Source organism: Etheostoma spectabile, chromosome 4, assembly GCF_008692095.1.
Source record: "Etheostoma spectabile isolate EspeVRDwgs_2016 chromosome 4, UIUC_Espe_1.0, whole genome shotgun sequence".
NCBI lineage: Eukaryota > Metazoa > Chordata > Actinopteri > Perciformes > Percidae > Etheostoma > Etheostoma spectabile.
The window spans coordinates 352,513-352,801 of NC_045736.1; positions in this window are offsets into that span (position 1 = coordinate 352,513).

Sequence of the window (289 nt, forward strand, 5' to 3'; positions counted from 1 at the left end):
GGCCAGGTGAAGAGACAGCTGGAGAAGCTCCACCAGCGCAAGGCTGCTGGCCCGGATGGCATCAGCCCCAGGGTCCTGAAAACCTGTGCCAGTCAGCTGTCTGGTGTTTTCCAGTACCTCTTCCACCCGAGCCTGAGCTTGCAGAGGGTGCCGCTGCTGTGGAAGACGTACTGCCTTGTCTCCTATTCTGTTCACCTTATACACCACAGACCTCCAGTACAATTTCACCTACAGAAGGTATCTGATGACTCTGCAGTTGTTGGGTGTACAAGGGATGGACAGGAGGGAG